The 23,189-nt window shown below is 38.4% G+C and overlaps 1 protein-coding gene across 2 annotated transcripts in view; it reads right to left on the reverse strand.

Moving 5' to 3' along the window:
* Positions 1-23,189, reverse strand: part of UBAC2 (UBA domain containing 2) — a 161,900-nt gene that overhangs the window by 78,663 nt on the left and 60,048 nt on the right. The window lies entirely within an intron of this gene.

The raw sequence follows: 23,189 nt of genomic DNA on the forward strand, positions 1-23,189 counted from the left end.
AATATAGTTGGTTTTCTTGTTTTCCAAACTTTTGACATATATGTACCCCTTTCATAATTTTCGTTACGCTGAGTACCCCTCATACTCATGAGAACGTAGAATTAGGCGCAGCTAAGCACGGTGCAGTGCATATCCCCACCAAACTCCAGTGCAACGAGTACCCCCACCAAACTCTTCCCGTACTCCTGGGGGTACGCGTACCACACTTTGGGAAACACTGATCTAGGGGATCATTTCTCTTTTTTATTCATAGATACCCTGTGCCTTTCAGTGGTCTGGGTTACCAGAAAGGGCAGGAAGGATGAGTAGCAGGTGGTGGTAGAGTTGCTACTTGCCTAAAAAAGATAGGTGAGTAAAATGCAAAATTATAAACACAGACTTTCCAGGATTCTTTGCAAGGTTATATTGTATATTTGCTCAAGTAAGTAGCTTAGTATGAGTAGCGTGACCTTTGCAAGTATAGTCATGCTGTCTGTCAGCTCAAATTTGTTTCACTCAATCCTAAACTACTGCAATACAGTATCTGTGTTAGCAATGACATCAATTTTGGTAATGGAACATAAAGAAATTAAATGCTGTATTATGAGTCATACTTTAAATTTTTATTAGGTTTTATAGCCTGACAATATGTTAAGTTCTTATCTTACTCATTTTCAATTTTTAACCTGTAAGGAAATTAATCTTAATGGTTGGTTCAACACCATTTGCAGAATACTTTCAGATTTGTATTGCATTAACTTCACAAAAAGCTACCTGACTTTATAGCCACTGACAAAAACAGACACTGATCTTTGAAACGCTTTATGGAGACAGGTGAGACCACATGGATGGCAGTCAGAATCTTAGGGCCTTTTCTTCATCTGCAAACTTTCCCAAGTGAAAGAGAAGAAAGAGCAACACATTACATTTTTATACATGCAGTCATCTGAGTTGGGTCCCCAAAGAAAAACAGTGAAAGCTACTAAAGGAAAACCAGAAATAAAGCTTTCTTAACCCCAGAGTATTTTTGTGATATACCCATTCTATGGCTACATTTGAGTATACACTATTGTATGTATGAACCAACAAGCTGCTTCATAGCAAATGAAAGAGTCCTCTCAGTGCTAATGGGGTCAATTCTTAAGATCCTTGAAACATAAAAGTAAGTACCTATGTCACTTGATAAAGGAATTATGTGTTCTTTTATCTGTTTAGTTTTCTTCCTTCTTCTCCACTATACCTCACATCCATATAAATGACTTTATCCAATCATCAGTAGCCATATTACAAAAATGGTAAATTGTAACCTATCTCCAACTAATCTTTTTTTTTTTTTTTTTTAAGTCTATGCTCCAGTGACATGGAGCTATTCACTCTCCTTCAAAAGGCCCATACTGCCTATTTCATTCATGAAGCCACAGTTCACACATGGCCTTAGGGCACCTTCCAATTGCCTTGTATAATCAGTAGGCTTTACGTTTATTTCCTGCATTTCCATCACAAATAGGTAATGTAAACTAGGAGAACAGGTACAATGCTGTATAATTTTTGTATTCTGCTACAGAACAAAGGAGGTGGCCTTATTTGAAAATCATGCCACCATGAGTATTTTGTATTTGAATCAGGTGATATATTATTAACAACTTAAAAAATAATAAGTAGCTAGAAAAACTTACCTAGGCAAACTAATAGTTATATGGCATTTAACCATATTTACCTCTTTCATAATTGTATGTTTATTTCTAAAAGGCTCATTTGGTTAATTTTTTTTAAAAAAACCCTCAAAGCTATTTAGCTATTTATTGATGCTTCAGTGGTAGCACAGAATAGTTCAGAGAATATAGGACAGTACAGATAGTAAATGTTAGATGTTAGAAATAATATCAGGTATATATGAAGAGCTCAATAATTTACAAAATAATCCATACATTATATGATGTCTTTCTTTACACAATCCTATGAAACAGGATGAGTAGATAGTATCGGCCACACTTTATAAATAAACCTAAGAAAAGGCACCTGGTAAATTAGAAGCAGCATAAGGAACGTAACCCTAACTCCAGAAAGAATGCAGAACTGAATCACATAGACTAAAAAAGTATTAGAAAGTTTGTTTCATTATATACCAGCAGATAATCTATTCTTAAATAGGACAAATAACCAACAGTAGGTAGATTATAAACTCAGCTAGGCTGTGGGTTTGTGAGGATGACGATGTCATCTGTTACATACACAGTATGACACAAAATCTGGCACACAGAAGCTTCTCAAATATCCATCTCATCAGTCAGCACCTGTTTTGTACTATTACTAACAATATTCTAAAGTCCTACTGAAATATCTTAAGTTCTTCATTTCTCAATGAAGTGAAAAGAAACTCTGTAATTTTAGGATAACATATGCTTAATTTTATGTTAGAACATATGTTATCCTCTAAGACCTTGCAATTTAAACTAGATCTATTAAAAGATAGTTAACTGCCCAACAAGTAGATACAGAAATATATTTGCTTGGAAATAATTTTATATTTGAAGAGACAAAAGACAGTGCCGCCTACCAATCAGTAAAAAGAAGCAGACAATTTAAAAAGGGGAAGCATCAATCTTAAATTAGCCTTTAAAATGGTCTATTCTGGTCACTTTTACACCCATTGTAATTTGTTATTCTTTGCAAAGCTAAAAACATTTGCTCATTGACTATTCAGGTAAGAGTGAAAAAATGGACAAGTCCCATTCTTCTGAATCTAGGGAGAACTAAATGCACTCTGAGAACTGCTGCCAATGGAAGTCTGTTTTACATTTAACTCTGAAAAACTGATCGCTTGAAAGATAATCCCCAAATTTCTTTTCAACTAAAAACTCAATTAACTAAGGAGCAATTATTACCCACAGTGACGAGATATGTTCTAAGACCTTTGTTAGTATAGGTCCTTGAATGAGTAAATGGAGAATTCCCCAACCCTGCATCCCATCCACCTGTGTTAGTTAAGTAGTGCAAACAAGAAAAACACTTATGCAATAATTTTCAACTGGTGTGCTGCAAGAATTTTTATTTAATGTTATTTAATTTTTCCTTTTATTCAATTTATTGGGGTGACACTGGTTAACAAAATCATACAGGTTTCAGATGCACAATTCTACAACACATCATCTGTATACTGTAGTGTACAATATATTCATCATTCCAAGTCAAGTCTCCATCCATCACCTTCCCCTACTCACCATCCTCTGGCAATCACCACACTGTTGTCCATGTCCATTAATTTTTCTTGTATTTTTCTTTTTTTTTTTTTTTGCTCAGTATCTCCACCCCCTCACCCAGCATCACCCGCCCCCATCCCTGATAGTTGTCAGCCTGCTCTCTAAGTCTGTCTCTATTTTGTTTGTTAATTCATTTTATTCATTAGATTCTACATATGAGTAAAATCATATGGCACTTGTCTTTCTCAGAATGGCTTATTTCACTTAGCATAATGCTCTCCAGGTCTATCCATGCTGCTACAAAAAGTAACATTTCCTTCTTTCTTGTTTATTTATTTTTAAATATATTGTTATTGATTTCAGAGAAGAAGGGAAAGGGAAAAAGAGAGATATAGAAACATCAAGGATGAGAGAGAATCATTGATTGGCTGCCTCCTGCATACCCCGCACTGGGGATTGAGCCCACAACCTAGGCATGAGCCAGTTCAAACCATGACCTCCTGATTCCTAGCTCTACGCTCAACTACTGAGCCAGGCTAGCCAGGCTTTTTTTTTTTTTTTTTTTTTTTTTTTAATTCACTCATCTACTGATGGGCACTTGGCTGCTTCCAAATCTTGGCTATTGTAAATAATGCTGAAATGAACATAGAGGTGCATATATTCTTCCAAATTAGTGTTTTAGGTTTTTTCACATAGATTCTTTAAAACAGGGGTCCTCAAACTTTTTAAAGTGGGGGCCAAATCACAGTCCCTCGGAGAGCTGGAGGGCTGGACTATATGAACTACTAATTCCTACTGTAACACCTTGGCTGCGCTCACTGCCCAAAAAACCTGGCGGGCCGGATCAGACTCCTCTGCGGGCCACATGTGGCCCGCGGGCCGTAGTTTGAAGACCCCTGCTTTAAAACATGCAATACTGCCCTAACCGGTTTGGCTGAGTGGATAGAGTGTTGGCCTGCGGATTGAAGAGTCCCAGGTTCGATTCTGGTCAAGGGCATGTACTTTGGTTGCGGGCACATCCCCAATGGGGAGTATGCAGGAGGCAGATGATTGATGTTTCTCACTCTCTATCCTTTTCCCTTCCTCTCTCTGTAAAAAATCAATAAAATATATTAAAAAATATTTTTAAAATGCAATAAACTATTTAGTCAGGAGCACTGACTTCTTTTCTCTTAGATTGCCAAATAAAATTATGACAACCAGTAGCCGTCTGATATGAATGAATCAAATTATACCTTTTTTTTGTCAGGTTGTCAAGAAATATATTTTTTGGTGCCGCAGAATTTTAGTTATTAGTTTATGTGTGTTATGAGATGAAAAATGATGAAAATCGCTGCACTTACATATTCAGCCACTGAGATTTCAGGATTAATTTGTGGCTACTATAATATAAGCTAGCCTTCTGACTAATAAAGTGTTTAACCTACTTAGAATGAAACAGACGAATACACACAGTGTAAGAAAAGAAAAATGCAGACACTATACAGTTCTCCTGGCAAACAAACAGATCTTCCTTAATCCCACTTTCATTGTGTCATTTCATGCTCAAGGATTGAGAATAGTTCCCCATGTTCTACCACATGAAGACCGAGTTCCTCTCTTATACTTTCAAGCTCTTGCCGCCCCATTTTCCCCCATTGTCCAGCATGCACCGTTCAAATTATCCTAGTTGGTTTTGTCTTTGTCCCATGAATATAACAAATATTTGATTCTCACTACTTCCTCCATTTATTTTTTACACTCACATCCTAATCGTACCTCTTTCTTTAATTCTTCTTTGACTATTCAAAGCCACTCATCTTTCTTTCCTCAATTTACTTGGCTTTCATACAGTTTTAACTTTAGAATTATATTATCTTACAACAAAGGAAAAGACACACTGGCCTGAAAACTTGTGGCCTGGTTCTGGTTTGAAGGCTAGTCAGCTACTTCACCTCTGTTTAGTCTTTTAGCCTTCCTACATTTGTGGGGTTTATTTTTTTAAATCAATGAATTAATAGTGTCATATAATATGTGAGCTCTCTGCCAGCCATCGTACAGTCTATGGTCTATTATTTCATGTGCATTACTCTTATACCCATCCACTGAAATAGAGGCTCTCCCTGGGGCAGAGACCTTGACTATTACTTCTTTTCATTCTGGGTAGTTCCCAGCACAGCACTTTGCATATAGATAATGCTCAAAAAATGTGTTGACTACAGATTATCAAATACTAGCTGATGATACTATGTGATTTGTCTTATTGAAGTATGACAGATGAGAGGTTTTATTATTGAGTGTCATAATTTGTTAGGCAGCAATAGGTAAATGTTAATCATGGGAAATATATTAAATTAGAAACTGGAATGACATTTAAATCAGTAAAGATTTCTTCTCCAGAGAGAACGTTTTCTGTTGAGGAGTGCCAGTAGCTTTTTCTCTTTCTTCCATATACAAAGAAACAGCATATGATTACAGTACCTTTATTTACTAGTAATCTATCTCTGATAATGCATATTCAGACTATTGAAATTTAAAGAAATCTCTGCATCACTGTGTTGTTAGAGAAGAAACTATTAAAAAGTAACATGTATGGGAAAATACAATACATGATTTTATTTTATTTTTCAACAGTTGATACTCTTCAAAAAATTTAAAGACCTCTTTTGCTTTATTAGCACTCTTGCTATGTGTAGCTTCTCGTTGTTAATAATGCTTTTTAGATGACTTGTCTACTTAACTGAATTGCAAGCACTCATAAGCAGGAACCATATTACTTTATGTTCCACACGGTACCGACCGCAACTGACCCAAATCAAGAACTCAAATAATTTTTTATTGCCTTTTGTCAGTTTTCTCAGAGTGTGAGAATATTTATTTTTAGTGTCTGTATCTTTTAAGACTTTTCCCATGCAGGTTTGAGAAGAAAAAAGTGTGTCAGAGTGAAACTATAATGAGGCTACAAAAAATTTTAATCTCACTCTAAAAAAAGCAACGTTTTGATGTGTTCCTATTATTTGAGGGCAGTAATTCCATTATTTGTCCCCTTAAGTCCTATGAAACATCTGCTCTTAAAATATATACATATTACAAATATATGGGGTTTAAAAATAAACATTATCATGTATTGGTTACCATATATTATAATTCGAGCGAGTAATGAAAGTATTGCGAATGCTATCTCATGTATTATTGTCTATTTTCCCCCATTAAGGGAATAAGAGCAAAGAAAAGGTCATGAGTTTGAGTGTTATTGGTTTTACTTAAAGGATAGCTGTTAAGAGGACGGCATCATCAAAACAGACCCAGAGACACAATACCCACATATGACGAGAAATCAAAGCAGTTCCTGTTTTTAGTCCCAACAAGCTGTACTGGTTTACCTGAGCCATGGTCTAGGACTATGCTTATACCCATGTACTCAGGTCTCTGAAGAGACCCAGAGAGAGAGACTGGTCAGTCAGAGGCAGGGGCAAGACTAAGGCTACTGTAGGTCTTGGTCATGTAGAATTTAGGAAGCAAATAGTAAAATGGACAGGAAAAAAGTGCCCCATTAGAATCCAGTTGTCAAATTATTTGAAGTTTGAGTGTTTGACAAAGTGTTGATAAGGTGATGGGTACATAGTAGGCATTATACTATTCTCTCTGCATCTGTGGATGTTTGAAAATGTCTGATTCATTTAAAAACTGGTAAGTATAGTCTCCAACACATTCTCCCACTCTTGTTATATCAGGGATGAAAGCAGAAATTCAGGGACTGATTCACAAAGGACTAGGAGAGACATGGCAGTGGATATCACTTGACTACAAGTCTCTGTCTCTAACCAGTTAGCTGCAGCCACCCCAACCATAGGAGAAGACAGAAAAGGGAACACACCTGGCCACATTCACATCTAAGATCCCATGGAAGGGTAGTCTCAACAGACCTTCAAGAGTCCTAGTAAGAAATAGTTTTGGTAACAAAGTCACCAGCAAAGAACACAGACCATAAATCCACATGAAAAGACGCAGGGTTTTTCATAACTATGTATACTAGTACACACACACACAGGCATGATGCTCCCTGAGTAACCTGATCTCCTGACACAAAGGGCTACTTTCTTTCCCTTAACCATGTCCCAGTTCAAATATAAATATCTCAGATGTAGATACACTACTTTATATGTATATACATTTGAAGCTAAATATAGATGTTACATTCTTTTGATTACAAGCTTTGCCAGCTAAGATTCATTTATGGAAAATAGAACCCTCTCTAGTTATTTTAGGCAGAAAAAGGTTTCACAAAGAACCGATTGCTTATAAAATTGATGGAAGGGCTAAAAGGGCAGATCCAGTCTATGCCCCCAGGAAGACACTCCTAAAAAAATACATAAGGACTGATCTACCCAGAAGACTGCTTCCTCTGTCATATTCAAGACCATAGGAAATTAGGAAGTCACTAGATCATTTCAGCAGAGTTTAGGGGTCAGGAAGTTGTCTGAACTGAGTCAACAAAATGGTATCTCATATGCTACAGCCTTGGCTCACGCTGAATTCCAGGACCACACAAGTCCTTCTGATTGTTGGAGCCTAGATCAGACCCAGAATTCTGATGCAAGGGAGTTAAGGAGAGTGTTCCATTTTCCAACCTCTGATTTATGTGGAGACACACAAGGAGGACCCTGGAACAGGACCCATGAGCAAGCCAATTTAACATATCTATCATATCACATAAAACATAAAAATACTCTACCAAAAGGGAGGGAAAATACCTAATTTTAAAAAGATAAAGAAGAAACTTAACAGACATGGCCACCAAATGCAAAATCAAATGTAATTGAGCATTTTCAAAGTAATAGAAGAAATTTAAATATAGTTTTGGTAGTACATAAGAGTAAGGAAATATAAATAATTTTGTTAGGTAAACTAGTATTATCTATACTAATAAAATTGACCATCACTCAACTACACACACCAGCCAATCAGAGCAAGTATGCAAATTAACCCAACTAAGATGGCAGCCGCCACTGAATTGTAACAAACAGGAGGCTTGTGTTGCCCCTGGCAATGGAGGAAGCCAAGCTTCCTGCCTGCCCTGGCTAGCCCTGGCCTCCGCTCAAGGCTACAAAGTTTCAATTATGGAAGATAAATAAATCCCAACAAAAATGGCGGCGGCCACAGAGCTGGAACCAGCCAGAGGCTTGGGTTGCCCCAGACAATGGAGGAAGCCAAGCTTCCCACCACCCTGGCCTCCACTCAAGGCTACAAAGTTTCAATTATAGAAGATTAATAAATCATAGATACCTGCTTCCACCTGGCCCTGGCCTATGCTTGGGCTGCTGGGGTGTGTGGCCAGCCTGCAAACCACTACAGAACCCTCGCCCAGGCTATCCCACACCCCAAGGGAACCCCCACCCTGATCTGGGACACCCTTCAGGGCAAACCAGTCAGCCCTCACCCATGTACCAGGCCTCTATCCTATTTAATAAAAGAATAATATGCAAATTGACTATCACTCCAACACACAAGATGGCTGCCCTCATATGGTCAAAGATGACTGCCCCCATGTCATTTGAAGGGAGGGCTGTTGGGAGGGACCCGGCCTTCAGGGGAGGGCAGTGGGAGCCAATCAACCCTGCAGAGAAGGGTAGTTAGAGGTGACCATGCCTGCAGAGGAGGGAAGTTGGGGGTGACCGGGCCTACAGGTGAAGGAAGTTGGAAGGAAAAGAGGCCTGCAAGGGAGAGAAGTTGTGGGGGACCAGGCCTGCAGGGGAAAGCAGTTAGGGGTGACCAGACCTGCAGGGGAGGGCAATTGGGGGGTGGGGGAGGAAACCAGACCATCAGGGGAGAGCAGTTAGGGGCAATGAAGCTGGCAGGAGAGGGTAGTTAGGGGTGACCAGGCTGTCAGGGGAGGGCTGTTAGGGGTGACCAGGCCAGCAGGGGCGGGCAGTTAGAGGCAATCGAGCTGGCAGAAGAGCAATTAGGCATCAATCAGGCTGGAAGGGGAGTAGTTAGGAGGTGATCAGGCTGGCAGGCAGAAGTAGTTAGGGGCAACAGGCAGGCAGGTGAGTGGTTGGGAGCCAACAGTCCTGGATGGTGAGAGGAATGTCCAACTGCCCGTTTAAACGGGCAGTTGGACATCCCTTGAGGGGTTCCAGATTGGAGAGGATGCAGGCTGCGCTGAGGGACACATACCCTCATGCATGAATTTCATGCACCCGGCCTCTAGTTTCTACATGTAAAAACCCTAAGCAACTGGTTGACCAGTCTACCATTTGACCAGACGCAATGATGTGCAATGACCACCAGGGGGCAGACATTCAATGCAGGAGCTGCCCCCTGGTGGTCAGTGAACTCCCACAGCAGAGCGCTGCTTATCTGACTGACAGGCACACCAGACACCAGGCTCATGGCTGTGCTTGGCAGCACCAGCCTCTCCAGCCTCTCCAGCCTCTGCAGCAGCGCTACTGAGTGAGTGGCAGCAATGGCAGGGGCAGCAGGCCGGGATGAGTGGGAGTGGCTCAGGCTCCTCCCTGGCCACCTGCTGCTTCACACACTACTATATCCCCTGAGGAGTCCTGGATTGCAAGAGGGCACAGGCCAGGCTGAGGGACCCCATCAGTGCACAAATGTATGCACCGGGCCTCTAATGGTTATATAAGAAATGTCATTTTTACAGTTTACTTAAAGTATGGAATAAAACCTTATGATGGTGAAAATGCTTCAAGATACAGTAAAAATATTTACTTTTTAGGGTAGAAGAAAGGATGGTAATAATATTAATTATTAGATCTATTTTCTCTTCTTTTTTGATTAAAAAATTTCATAATAAAAAGTTTTAACAGGTTATGCCAAAGAAACATGGGAAGTATAAATTATTTTCATCTAATGCTTCTTCAAAAATGTTAATTCTACCATATTATTAAAATAAGGTTCATCTTCTGCCGAGACCGGTTTGGCTCAATGGATAGAGCGTCGGCTTGGGGACTGAAAGGTCCCGGGTTCGATTCCGGTCAAGGGCATGTACCTTGGTTGCGGGCATATCCCCAGTGGGGGATGTGCAAGAAGCAGCTGATCGATGACTCTCTCTCATCGATGTTTCTAACTCTCTATCTCTCTCCCTTCCTCTCTGTACAAAATCAATAAAATAAAAAAATAAATAAAAATAAAAATAAAAAAAATAAGGTTCATCTTCTATAAAATAACTGGCTTAGATCCTTTAAACTATCAAGATGATAAAAGACAAAGACAGAATGAGGACTGTTCCAGATTAAAGAGTAAAGGAACATAACAGCCCTGGCCGGTCTGACTCAGTGGATAGAGCGTTGACCTGCAGACTGAAGGGTCCCAGGTTCGATTCAGGTCAAGGGCATGTACCTTGGTTGCAGGCACATCCCCAGTGGGGGTGTGCTGGAGGCAGCTGATAGATGTTTCTAACTCTCTATCTCTCTCCCTTCCTCTCTGTAAAAAAAAAAAAATAATAATAAATCAACCAATAAATATATATGTATATTTTAAAAAGGGACATAGCAATGTGAGATGTAATTCTGGATTGAACCATAGTTTTTTCCCCTTTTGCTATGAAATAGGTCATTATTTGAACAATTTCCAAATATGAATAAAATAGTATATACTGATGTATTTATGGGTAAAGAAGCATACATCTATAACTTGCTCTCAAATGATTCAGGGGAAAATTATATATGGAGACAGAGAGAGAGAGAAAGCAAATGTAAAAAAATGTTAATTAGGGCATCCAGGTGTGTGGTATAAGGGAGTTCTTTTGTCCTATTGTAATCTTTCTGTAGCCTGAATTATTTCAAAAATTTTAAATGAAAATTAATAACTAAATAACTGAAGGGTCATGTAGATAGTGCCTTTTCAGATACCATTCTATAGTTATTTTCCTCCATCTGAACATTTTTGGCAGCATGTTATTATTTTGTACTTCTCATGTTAGCAGCAAAATTTGAATGCAGTCATAATATTGTCTTTGTACCCTACCATTTACTTTTAGGAACATATGGAAAATGTAGTTGAAAAAATGAGTATATAGGGAGCCTAGGTTTGATAAGTTTATAGCCTCAAATTAATTTCTAGTATAGTGTACAGAAAAACTAGAGTTTTCACCTAAAAAAAAAAAAAAAGGAGGAAAGAAAGGAAGTAGCATTCAGGCTGTCTTGCACAAAAGACAATGTCTGAGCTAGGTGTCAGACAGGCATGACTTAATCTAGGCTCTGACACTTAACCGATATGATCCTAGTGACTCAGTTCTCAGAACCTCTGCTTTCTCACAAGGAACAGAGCAATATCAAGATCTACTCTTGCAAGACTGTTGTGGATGTTCATCTAAAACAGGAACATAAGTAAGACAAGGTTCTATGGTACAAAATAGTTCTTCAAAATGTCCCTACCAAGATTTCTTAAGAGAAAGGGTAAATTCTGCTACCAAAAACACTCCAAATAAAATGTACAATGTTAACATTTTATAATGCTATTCTGTATTGTTTCTCTATGTTGTTGCCAATATTAACAAACATACCCTTGGTCAAATAATTTATTTATACACAAATATTTAGGAAGGGCCTACTATGAGTCAGGCACTGCTCTAGGCACCAGGATGAGAGCTGAAAATAATGCAGGCCAAATTATCCTCATGACTTTCATTAAGCAAACAAATAATATCAGTTTAAGAGAGGGGATCATTTTGAGTGTTATTCTAGTTTTGGACTGTGCCCTTCCAGTTATTCTCTGAACTACTTTAATAATAAATCCCATCTTTCTGTTAAAAAAGCCAGAGTCAGTTTTATTACTTAAGCTAACAAGCACGCCTGTGCTCTTGTAACTGAGAAAGCCTTTTTTTCCTTTGACCTCAGATAATAAAAGCACATTAGATACTTCAGACCTCAACATATATCATATATAAAAAATCCAACCCTAAGATAGATAGGTATGAGATTATTTATATGTGTTGTGTTTCTCTATGGTTACTAAGACGCGGTTAGCATTTTTAATTTTTTTTCTTAGAATAATACAATGATCTGAATCTAAAATCTTTCATAAGGTGCAACTTTCCAATGATAAACAAGAACAGGAAGTGAATCTCAAACACAACCAGACACCTAGTTCCCTTCACTATTATGTTCTCTGCTGTTGTCTGCGCCTGACTTCACAACATTAAACTCCCACCATCTTATCCTAATTTAAAGTTATTAATATTTTTATTTCTGTTTGAGTAAAAATGTTTTCTAATTACTAGAAATTTTGGCATATACTCAAATATTTTAAGTTCTATGAGGAAGACAGCTTAAAATAAAGGAATTGAGTAGCAAAGGAACTTACAAAAGCAGAAATGAAAACAGATGTTAACTGCTTTGAAACAAATTTTTTGCTAATGGCCTTAGCCAAGCTATTTCAGTCAGCTACTATTCAATAGAAATATTCTACTTGGTTAAAAGATCTCAACAAGCTTTATGGGTCACAGCCCCTCCAGGGTGTGGGTTAACTCTTTTCAAGGCCACCCAGCCCCGTGGATGTTTATATTCTGAGATTTCAAAGATCTGCAGCAGCTTTGTTTACATCACTGGCCCTCCATCCGGGGTGATTTTGTCCTCCAGTGTCACCTGGCAATATCGGAAGACATTTTTCGTTGTCATGACTGATGGAAGGTGAGGGCATTGCTGCTGGCATCTAGTGGGTAGCCAGGGACATTGCTAAACACCCTATTATGCACTTGATAGCCTCCCATGCCAAAGAACTAAGTAGGCAAAAGTGCTGACCCGGCCCAGCCCGGGTAGCTCAGCTGTTTAGAGCATTGTCCAGATACGCCAAGGTTGTGGTTTCGATCCTGGTCAGGGCACATAAAGGAAGCAATCCATTAATGCATAAACAAGTGGAATAACAAATCCATGTTCCTCTCTCTCTCCCTCCCTTTCACTCACTCTCTCTCTCTAAAAAAAAGTGCTGACCCAGGTTGAGAAAACTCTGGTTTAAGTCAACTATGCCACTGCCCTTCACGTTCAAATATAAAATTGCTAATCATGTGGCTTCACATATCCTTCTGACCCTTTCAAACAGGGTACATTCAATCTCTCTTCCTTCCCCCCCAGCCTCCCCCCACCCCCTCCAACCCCGGGAAAAACACTCTGGCCACTGAAACTGGCACTGAAATCCCTGCAGGTGAAAAGCCTCAGTGTCCTTTCACAATTAATCAACAATCTCCAAGGGTAAGAAACTCTGTGTGCTATTTTATTTGGTTCTCAAGACACTGACTGGCCTTCAATCATTACTAATACCTAGATTACACTGAGAAGCAATCTCGTTTTTAATCATTCCTCAGTCAATGCCAAGTGTGTAAGTGAGGCAACAAAAGTCTCTTCCTCTCCTTATGTATCTTTTCAGGTCATAATTTTTCCTTTTCTACTTTACAGAAAATGTTGCTCAAGGTTTCTGAGCCTATTTGCTTAAAGGAGATGACAATTTGTACTGAACAGGGTTATTCTGAGGATTAAAGTGGCATCAATGTGTATGCTGAGTGTCTGTGACATAATGTGTACTCACTAATTCCTAATAGATAATGTCACACACACAGTGTGTTATACACCCAACTGATGGAAGTTTGAGAACTTGTTGGTTGGGAAGAGATACTCTGAGAATATAAAAATGAATAGATTATATATTTCTCTCTAGGTACAAAAGAATAACTGAAGAAACCAGCTTGTACCAGACCAAAATTTCAATCACAGCCAGATCTCTTTTGGATTAAAAAATACTCTTTTCATTACTCTATGCTGTCTCCCAAATGCTCCATGCTGAGGGAGCTACGAAAGAGATCCTCCCTTTAAAAGGCATCAAGTTGAGAGAAAGGTCAGTTAGGTAAGTAACTACAAAACCAAGTAATAAATGTTATATGTACTTTTTTTTAAACTTAAAGTGATCAGAGAGCACAAAGAAAGGAGTGATTAATTGTAGTTGGGATAGGATTTCATAGTATAAGAGATATTTAAGATGAGTCTTGAAGGATAAGCAGAAGTTAGCCAAACAAAGGGAGAAAGGATGTTGTAATCAGAATCGTCTGCATAAATAAAATGAGAAAGCAAAATGACACAGGAGTGATGGGCAGTGGTGAATAATGCAATTTAGCTGGTGTGTAAAGTACAAGGGGGTGAGAGGGGAGTGATGGTAAATGAGGCTAAAAAAGTTGGTTGGGACTCAATCCAGAGATGCCTCACTAACAAGTTAAACTTCATAAATTAGCAGTAAGAACTGCTAATTTTTCATTTATTTTCAATTTTTACATTAACGGTAAATGCAATTAGCAGTAAGAACTCACAGGTTTCTGAAGGTATCTATATACATAAAACCCTAATATGCAAACAGACCAAACAGAACTGAACCGGTTGCTATGACGTGTGCTGACCACCAGGGGGCACATGTGGAACATGGCAGGTATCGGCTGTGGCAGGATGGTGGAGCAGGTAAGCTGAGGCGCCAGAATAAGGCAGGGAGCTGGTCACTATCATCTGGGTGAGCCTCTGGTGGTTACTAAAAATTCTTTGCTCGGTGCTTGCACCTGCTGCCAGCACCAGCCCCACTTATCCCCACTGCTGATGGCGATGCGAGCAGCGCCTGCCGGCTGTGATCACCCCTGAAGGTTTCTCCACCTCCCCTTGCTCCTGAGGGACGATCAGAACAGCAGCCACCATTCACACCCGCTGATGACACCGGCCCCACTCACACCCACTGCTGGCACTGGCCCCAACTGCTCCATGCCGTCAGCGGTTGAAAGCGGGGCCAGCACCATCAGTGTGTGGGAGCGGCGATGGAGGTGGTGGAAGCAGGGCTACCAGCAGACAGGGGACTAGGGGCAGCTTCATGGCCTACAGTTCCTTTCAAAGTACACAAATTCGTGCACTGGGTCCCTGGTAAAGAAATAAGATCTCTGGAGTTAAAATAAGGGGTTGGGACAATGCACACAATAGCTTTGAGATGGTGACAGGGAGAAGAGTTAGAAAGCTACTGCAATAGTTCACACAAAAGGAGATGAAATGGAATCAAAAGACCAGTAACTTTTCATTCATTAATTTACTCTACCCATCCATTGACCATCTCTTCACGTATCCATCCAACATGTGCCCACCATGTGGGAGCCACTATGCTAACTGGGCATGATCAATAGGTAAGACTGGCATGGTCTCCTGCTTGCATAAAGCTTATATTCTAGTGGAGGAGAAATATATTAACCATAAGATAGATATAGAGACAGTATATCAACAAGTAGACTGTCAAATTACAGCGGGGAGGGGAGGAAGATCTGGGGGAGATAATAGATCAACCGAAGGACTTGTATACATGCATATAAGTGCAACCAATGGACACAAAACTCTGGGGAGGGAGGGGATGTGTGGGAGGGAGGGAGGGGGTCAAAAAAAAAATCAATAAAATATATTAAAAAAATAAATAAATAAATAAAAAGAAATATATTAAACTATTTACTACACAATGGATTATCTATTTTTTATGGTGACAAATACTATGAGAAAGTTCTAAGGAAATACATCACTGTGACCATAGTCTGAGGTTGGGGATGGTCAAAGAAAGCTTCTGCAAGAAATGACCTTAAGCTTTTCCTAAAGCCCTTGATCCAGGGCTATTTATTACCTCACACCCTCACCCTAAATAAAATTTTGAGAAAATCCTCTTTCATTAGTCAAATTTACTTTGTGCAATCACCTTTAAGTACCTATTTAACTAAAATCTCTGATAGGTCTAACCAAACCAGTTGGTATTGCTGGAGGGGGCAAAGAGAACTGGGGATAAGCAGAGAAGGGTGAGAAGAAGTTAAGGGTAAGGAGAGGCAAAGAGGAGAGAAGTGGTAGGGAAAGAAGGTAATAGAGGACAGAGCTTAAAATCTAAAGTCTTTAGCTACACAATGGAAGAATTTTATAAAGAGAAACTCATTAAGGAAATAAAGTGTAAACATTTGCTGTGATCAATACTGAGAAACAATTCTCAGCATATTAATAAACGTGATGAACCACCAACCTATCAACTTCTACTACTGCTTGACTGGGAAGCACTCTCTTTTTAAATTTATTTTTTTTATTGATTTTTAGAGAGAGAGGAAGAGTGAGGAAGACAGAGAGAGAAACATCAATGTGAGAGTGAAACATCGATCAGTTGCTTCCTGTACACCAAATAATGGGGATCACACTTATAATCGTGCCCTGACTGGGAATTGAACTAGCAACCCTTTGGTGCTCAGGATGATGCTCAACCAACTGAGCCATACTGGCCAGGGAAAGGCATGCTCTTTTTAGAATGAAGTATCCTAGGTCAAAATTCCAACTCTGTCAACTGGATTTCTTCATCTCTCTGAGAATAAAATTTTATACTAGTAAATTAAATATAAGCATACCAATTTCACAGAGTATTTTAAAAAATAAATATCAAAGGAAAAAATATTTAAATATCTAGTAGCTCAACTCATGGAATCTATTATTCTAAATACATTATTAATGTGATCACTTCAAATTTGGAGGCCCTAATGACTATCTTTATTTCAAGAAATATCTTTTTATTTCTAAAGGCATTGATCATCGTTCAAACTGTGAAGATTTATATATTTAATATTTAGCCCAATTTCAAACCATAGGGACAAAAAATTTAGAAAGCTAACTGACACTATTGTTAACTTTGCCCACAATACCCACTTCCCTTAAAATTTCCCAACGGTCGATATTCAAGATGACCACAGATGATTATAGGTGCACTGCTACTTTCTAATCGGCACTCGGCTGTAGAGAACCTAATCCCTTAACACTTTCAAGATTAAAAATTACACCACCCTGTTGCCACAGAAACACTGTAGCCCAAATCGAAGTCTAACATAGGGCTTCAACATTACGAAAGAAAAACATTAACTATCTGTGACTGACTCTTTTAAATAGGTCTAACTAACCAAATTAGTTCACCAAACAATTATGGTGGCACCATGATATCTGTTTCTTAGCCTCCCAAATAATCTGTGCCTAGTACTAGAAAGTTTTACCCTTTGCAGTGCCAAGAGGCAGAATTAGAAAATTTAGATAAAGCAAGATCTATGTCAAACATGTAATCTGATAATCTAGAACAACTGCTGGAAGTTGGGGATTTGCAGAAATTAGAACATTAAATTTCTATAGGCGTGAGACCAAGAACACTACTCCTCGGTCCCTTCACCACCACCACTCTGGCAGATTACAGACAACAGTATATAGATGCCTAAAACACAATCTGCAAAGAAACAAAGAATGAGCCTTGAAGAGATGCTCATGGTTGCTGGGAATGGGTGAAAACTGGAATGAGATACAGAAAGGAAGAGATAGAGAGAACCATCAATCGGCTGCCTTCTGCACACTCCCTACTAGGGATTGAGCCTGCAACCTAAGCATGTACCCTGACCAGGAATCACAACCAGTGACCTTTTGGTACATGGGACAACGCTAACCAATTGAGCCACACTGGCCCGGGCAAAACACACACTTTTAAAAAACAATACTGTCTTGATCAATGGTGGATTAAGCACATGTACTTATCTCCTTTGTTCTTTTCTAAAACCTTGTAAGAATGGCATAAAAAGATATTTTTTAAGGCATAACTCCACAAAGGTAAAGAAGAGTTGACAATTACAAAATTTGTCTAAGCTGGAAAACAGGAGTAGAGTGGTAACTAACCTGGGGAACCTGAGAAAACTAAATACTAAACCAGCAATGGTGAAATCTGAGAAACAAACTGTCTAACACTCAAACTCCCCAGGGGCAGCAGTGGTTCTCAACCTTTCTAATGCCATGACCCTTTAATACAGTTCCTCATGTTGTGGTGACCCCAACCATAAAATCATTTTTGTTGCTACTTCATAACTGTAATTTTGCTACTGTTATGAATCGTAATGTAATATCTGTGTTTTCCGATCGTCTTAGGCTCTACAGCAGCGGTTCTCAACCTGTGGGTCGAGACATTGCTAGTGGTTAATAAATTACAGTTATGAAGTAGCAACAAAAATAATTTTATGGTTGGGGGTCACCACAACATGAGGAACTATATTAAACGGTTGCGGCATTAGAAGGTTGAGAACCACTGGGCTAGAGGATTAGCAGTACTATATGTTTCTGGAACTGCTAAGGCGCAGTAAGAGCACCGATCCCCTCCCCATATTCAGCCCACCCACTGACTACTGCTCTCCAGGCCCTCACTGAAAATTGGGGTTTTATTGTCTAGAAAAGATAACAAGGAGTGTCTTGGGACTGGGGGACTCCTTTGCACAGTTGAAAATGCAAATACAATACTAAATATCAAAGTTATATACTAAATGAAACTTCATATAAGAAATGTTGAGACTCCCAGGCTTATACATATCCTACAGGTAGTAGATTGAAGAGTATGCTCTGGGGAATCTGAGAATTCATGAAGTTTAGAAAAAAGACATAAATTTATAGATCCTGATATTGGTAATTTCTAATAAAACATCCCAACCCAGGGATGCTAAAATGAAGTCCATGGTCATTCAGCCCTTTTATATAATCCATTTTTTTCAATCAGCTTTCTAAAAAGCTGGCTCTTAAATATAAACAGATGGCCAAAGGCTCAGAGATATTTTAGGAATAATCCTAACAGTAAAAGTAGAAAACAAGGAGGAAAAAAGAAAATCAGAAAAAATAAACTATTCAAGGAAATAAAAACCTTTGGGGAAGGCAGGAGAGATTATCCTAAATATTATAAAAGATATAAGAAAAAATACTGCATCCATGAAAAAAAAAAAAAAAACCCACCACAGGATGCCAAAAGAAATGAATATTCAAAAAATAAAAAAGAACAACAGGAAATTAAAACTAGGATAGCAAAAAAATATTTTAAAAGAATTCAATAAAGGAAAAGGTGTTTAATCTCATCAGTTATCAAGGAAATACCAACTAAACCACAATAACAGATCACTGCGCATTCATTGGAATGACTAAAATTAAAAGGACTGCTAACTCTCTTGGATCACTCCCTCTGGGGCAAGTTAGTCATCATGTCATGTGGATAACCAAGCAGCTGAGCAGTGAGGAACTGAGGCTTCCCACCACCAACAGTAATGCGAGTGAGCCATTTTGGAAGAGAGCCTTCCAGTCAAGCCTTCAGGTGATTGCGGTCCCTGCTGACATTCTGACTCCAACCACATGAGAGACTCTGGGCCAGCATCACCCAGCTAATTCCTTCCCACCTTCCTGATCCACAGGAAAATTGGCAATATTGCCTAAAGCCAAACATATGTACACTGTATGATTCAGCTCTCAACTCCCAGGTACATACCCAACAGAAATGTGTGCATATTTACAACAAAAGATGTATTCAAGGATATCCACAGCAACATTCTTTATAATAGCCCCAAATAAGTAACTATCCTAATATCCAACAACATAGGATGGATAAAGTAATAATTTATACAACAAGACACATCACAATAATGACAAAGTATGAACTACAGAGACATGCAACATAAATGAAACTGCACTGAGAGAAAGACACTAGACACAGAAGTCTTCATTTCCATTTACATGAAGTTTAAACTGGGCAAAAACAACCCAGCGTGTTAAAAGTCAGGATAGACTTTGGGGAGGAAGTAGTGACTGGGAGGCAGCAAAAGTGGGTCTTTTAGGGTGTGGGTGACGTTCTATTTCTTCATCTGGATGGTGTTAAAAGGGTGTTACTTTGTAAAAATTCAATGAGCTCAAAACTTAGAAAATGCACACTTTCCCATGTACATGTTGCACTTAAAAAAAAGTTAAATTAAAAATATTAATTAGAAGAGTTGTAAGACAGAGCTTAAGAAATCTCCTAGCAAGGAGGGAGTGGGGGGGGGGGAGGAGGAAGAGAGGGAGAGGAAGAGAGAGAGAGAGAGAGAGAGAGAGAGAGAGAGAGAGAGAGAGAGATTAAAACTAGACCTGTCAAGGAGGCTGAACATGCAGATAATAGGATTTCTCAAAAAAGAGAGAACCAAGAGAATGGAAGGGGTTATGATAAAAATAATTCAGGAAAATTTTTACAAAAGAAAGAAATACACAAATTTCCTGACTGACAGGGCCTACCAAGTGTACAACCAAAAGACATAAAAACATAATCTGGCCCGGCTGGCGTGTTGCGTGTCGACCTATGAACCAGGAGGTCATGGTTCAATTCCCAGTCAGGGCACATGCCCAGGTTGCAAGCTTGACCCCAGTGAGGGGCATGCAGGAGGCAGCCAATCAATGATTCTCTCTCACCATTGATATTTCTATCTCTCTGCCCCCCTCTTCCTTCCTCTCTAAAATCAATAAAAATATATTAACAAACAAAACTCCCCCCAAAAAACAAAAACAAAATCTGTCTAATGCATCTCATTACACATTGTCACAAATTATTAGCAATCAGATCTCCACTGAATTTGTCAACAGCAACACTGAGAAGTGGGTACTGGCGACAAGAGGTAGCATTCCCTCCACTATTTCCTCCTCTATGCCTTTCTTCTCCCTGCCTCAGGGAAATCACCATATGAAGAAACTGCCTCTTTCCAATATTGCTTATTTCTAAGAATTTGAAGGTGAATCCCCAACTAGCCTACTTGCCTGATGGAACATCAGTAAACAGGAGTGGGTAACTGCAGGTTCTGTGGTGTCTGGGGTTTTCTACCCTAAGGAGCTCTCTCCCCCTCTTATCTGACCTAACATGGACAAAATAGTTTACTACGCCTCAGGGGAACATGAGTTCAGAGGCCAAAGTAACTAGACATCCTTAGAATACAATCACAATGAAAGAGAAACACTAACTGAACAATAATACTAATGAAAGTAGAATTTTTAGAATAGCTAAACCCCAAGTTACAATACATATTAATAACAATACTATTATAAGAGACAAGAGAAATTATTAAAAATATGAAATCAGAGTATGTGGAAACATTAAGTAAGAAAAAGATAACAGATGGGATACACACAGTTGAAGAACAAATTACCAAACTAGAAAAATAAACTGAGAAACTCTCCTAGAAGTCAGCATAAAAGGTTAAACAGGGAAAGGAGATGGAGAAAATATTAGTAAAGAAATAAGTCACTTAAAGAACACAAAAATATTTTAATCTAAGGTCTCTTAGCCATACAGTCTAGATAAAGATAACCTATATGTAGACACTCTGGTGATATTTAAGAAAGACAAGGGGAAATTCTAGAAACATCCAAAGGCAAAGAATAAACAAATGATAAAGGAACAAGATCAACCTCAGATTTCTCAAAAGCCATTGGGGTTTAATAAGACGATACAGTAATACCATTAAAATATCCGGGGGGGGGGGAGAACTAAAATCTAGAATGTTTATACATTCAAGTTATTATTATAAATAAGTGACAGCAAATGAAAAAATATCTTCATGTATACAAGGAATCAGAGCTTTACCATACACAGATTAACTTTGAAAATACTTGTGGAGAAAATACAGAGGGCTAAAATTAAGGATAATCATAAAGGAGAAGAGACAAATCCACAATTAGAGTTCAAGTATTTAACATTCTCATTCTGTAACTAACAGAACAAGTAGACATAAAAAATACATCAACTAACTTGACCTAATTGATATGCATAGAACATATCATCCAACATCAGAATACACTCCTTTTTAAAAATTTATTGATTTGAGGGGGAGGGGGAAAGCAGGTGTGGGGGGAAGAAATGTCAATCTGTTGTTCCACTTATTTATGCATTCACTGGTTGATTCTTGTTTGTGCCCTGTCAGGGGATCAAGCCAGCGACCTGGTTATGCTCTAACCAAGTGAACTACCCAGCCAGGTCTGCACTCCTTTTAAATGCATATAGTATACTCACTAGACTAAACTTCAACAAACTCAAATAGGTTCTCTGACTACAAAGAATTAGAATAGCAATCAGTAAGAGAAATATATTTTGGAGATTATAAAACACTTGAAAAATTTGTGAATCAAAGAGGAATTCAAAGAAATGTCAGAAAATATTTTAATTGAATGGAAATAAAACACAGCATAAAATTGGTTGGGTGCAGCTAGAAGCAGTGCTTGAAGAGAAACATATAGCATTGAATATTTATATTAGAAACAGAAGGTCTAGGTCTAGGCTTCTACTTTAAGAAAGTCAATAAAATGATCAAATTAACTCTAAAGCATGCAGAAGGAAAGAAATAAAAATGATAGAGCAAAAAATCAATGACACTGAAAACAGAAAATAGAGAAAAATCACTGAAACTTTTTTTTTTTTTTTAAAGATGTCATTCTTTCTAGAGCAGTTTTAGGTTCACAATGAAATTGAAAGGAAGGTACAAAAATAACTCTACACATGCATAGCCTCTCCCATCATCAACATCTCCCACCAGAACATTTGTGACAATTTGATGAATACGCACAGACACAACATTATCATTCAGTCCACAGTTTACATTGCTCGTCCCTTTTGGTGCTGTACACTCTATGGGGTTGGACAAATGTTTAATGACATTTATCTACCATTATGGTATCATACAGATACTATTTTTCACTTATCTAAAATCCTCTGTGCTCTGCCTATTCATCTTTCCTTCCCCTTTAACCCTTCACAACCACTGATAATTTTACTGTTTCCATTGTTTTGCTTTTACCAGAATGTTTTATTATTGAAACCATATATAGCCTTTCCAGATTGCCTTCTTTCATTTAATAATATGCACTTAACATTCCTCTCTGTTTTTTCATAGCTTGAAAAATAATTTCTTGTTAGCACTGAATATTCTATTATAGTATCTGTATGTATCATAGTTTTGTTTATCCGTTCACATGCTAAAAAATATCTTGTTGCTTCCAAGATGGCATTTATAAGTAAAGGTGCTATAAACATTCATACATATATAAACATCTTTGTGTATGTAAACCCCCCCAATAGTTCTATAGTTATTAATATGTAAAAAAGAAATCGCCTAAATTCATAAAGAGAGAAACCAAAAAAGAGGACTCCAAGCCTAAATGGCTTCACTGGCAAAATCTACTGAATATCTAA

Source organism: Pipistrellus hanaki, assembly GCF_964339955.1.
Source record: "Pipistrellus hanaki genome assembly, chromosome: 3".
Lineage (NCBI taxonomy): Eukaryota > Metazoa > Chordata > Mammalia > Chiroptera > Vespertilionidae > Pipistrellus > Pipistrellus hanaki.